This window comes from Montipora foliosa, chromosome 1 (genome assembly GCF_036669935.1).
Source record: "Montipora foliosa isolate CH-2021 chromosome 1, ASM3666993v2, whole genome shotgun sequence".
NCBI classification, from domain to species: Eukaryota; Metazoa; Cnidaria; class Anthozoa; order Scleractinia; family Acroporidae; genus Montipora; species Montipora foliosa.
The window spans coordinates 22092511-22095010 of record NC_090869.1 but is presented as its reverse complement, the minus strand read 5'-3'; positions in this window follow the sequence as shown (position 1 = coordinate 22095010).

Sequence of the window (2500 nt, the reverse complement as noted above, 5' to 3'; positions counted from 1 at the left end):
CAAACGGGTTGCGTTTGGGTAATTTTGAAAAAATATCGGCCCTAAGTTTTTCAAGTTTATCACTTGCATGGGCAGGTCGCTTTTGCTCAGAATCATCATGTTGGTGATGTAACGATAATTTTATCAGAAACTGAATTCTACATTACCATTTTGGATTTTAAAACTCCTGATTAACTAAAGATTTCCGCATAGCCAGTTTCAGTAATCTCTTATTTTGGAGACGTACTAGTTAGAACATAATCAAAGGATCGCAGGAAAGACCGTAAAACACAATTTTGTTTATTTAATAAATTTCAAACAATAGAGAGATTTATCATCACGTTTACGTGATACGGCAAACGTATCACATTTCACGTTTCACGTAAAAGAGAGAGAAAGTTGTGACTTTAGCTTCGCATGACCCACTTCAACTCGAGTATTTAGTTTAATGAAAAAACAAAAACTCGAGAGTCTTGTAGAAAAAGAGGCTATACAAAATGAAAATCCTTACCCGTCAAATTTTGAGAGTTTCGATGAAGCTGTTTTGTCTGTCAACCGACTCAACGTGAGTTCATGAAGAAAATTGCGGCAAGGAGTCAGTTATGAACGGTCTATATCTATGAAAACTAATTTTTGCTCCTTTGACACACCGGACATCAATTTCACAACTTTCGGCCAAGCCGACTAAGCTGTCCATGTCCGAATCAATGACATACTTGTTGGGCAGGGTTCGTATTCTGCGTATTTGCAGAACGCCAAACGCCGAATGGTTAGCTTCCAATTATGGTAGCGTATGCAGAGCTCGAAATTAACATTTTTAGTAAGGCGCCAATTGGCGACTGATCCAAAAATTTTGGTCGCCAGATCTTAACTTTTAGTCGCCATTTTTTTCACTGATATTTTTTTCTTTATTTTTCTGATGATCATGTACACATGCAATCTTCTTCATAGTCCTAAGTTAAGGTACACTTAAGCTTCTAAGACTGAGATACTAAAACTTAAAAGGAAGCCAGGGCTCGTAAAACATATCATTATGCATTACGAGGTAAATAATCAATGTGAAAGCAGCTTTAGTCACGTTTCCTGTGCTTCCAGTCCGCTTTTGTTAAGTTTCCATGTAACATCGAGTCTATAGCTTACATAAATAGACGAACCTGAACATAAACAATCACCAGTTTTCCATATTTTCAGCGCTAAAAAGCCAAGGCTTCGTTGTGAACTTCACGCTTCAATGATTACACGTGTTGTTTAGTGCGCCCGCAATACCAGCTGCTGAATCAAACATGGCGCTCGATTATGAAACATGGAGATCGAAGAGCCAGAAGAGTCATGGGTTTGTTTTGTTATTTCTGTGCGCATAAATCGTGCATTTTATCCAAAACTACGGTTGATTTGCCTTTGAGGTTAAAAGGATGAAGGAAAAAGGTGAAGGTTAGTCGCCCACTGGCGACTAGCTCTAAAAATCTAGTCGCCAACGCTTGATTTTTGGTTGCATTGGCGACTAGTGAGTCGCAATGTCGAGCCCTGGTATGTCTGCAGTAATTAGGTCTAGGCGCCGATTGCTAAAATACAACAAAAAAGCAATGTGACACACACTAACACCAACCTGGTGTGGGAAACACCCGCCTGGTATGTTAGCTACGAAATGCTGATGAGACCTAACAAGACCGAACTGAACAGCTGTCCATGGCTGCTAATTGACCGGGTGAAATAGTTAAGGGAATGCGTGATGTGCACCGTGATGGCTACACCGGGTTGACATAAGCGTGTGCCACCTTGCTTTTTTCGTTGTTTTTTCCCTAAAATACAGTAGTTAACTTTTAGTTATTGTTGCGTATACTTACAGATAGCACCGTTAATACCCCTACCGATCAAGTTATTAAAAAAACTTGGCTAAAGCGTAAAAGCAATAAACAAAAAAAAAACAGGTAGAGAACCTGAAAGAAATCGGCGGCTCTGAGCTCGGAGCTCAGTACATTCAGTTACAATGTATCACCTTATCGACCCTTTGAAGGACAAATACAAACAAATAACACTATTACATCAATAAAACTTAAAAATACTATGTACATATCAGCACGGTAAACAATCGTTTCCAGAGGCCGCGGAGTACGTTTGGAAGTTGGGAGACTAGGTTTTGGTATGGATCACGGAAGTGTGAAGGGAGGGGGGAGTGGTTTAGGAGAAAACAAAACCGAAGGAAAAAGTGGGGGAGTGGGCTATAGCCTCCCCAGCCCCTCACTCTCCGTGGCAATGAAGAGAAAAGCTTTACGTTTGCGCTTCCAAACAAAACGAGACGAGCTAACACCTTTCCAATAGTGAATCGTCCTCTGGCCGACGTTATTTCGAAGGGCGATATGTTTTACTGTCAAGAACTTCTTGTCGGTAACACAGTCACTTGCTAATGACTTACGCTGCCGGGGCTCTGGAAGTAAAGTTCGAACTTTCATGCCTTTTCTTCCTTCCTTTGTTATTGAAGATCTTGCAGAATATTTTGCTTTAAATCGCATTACATGTAATC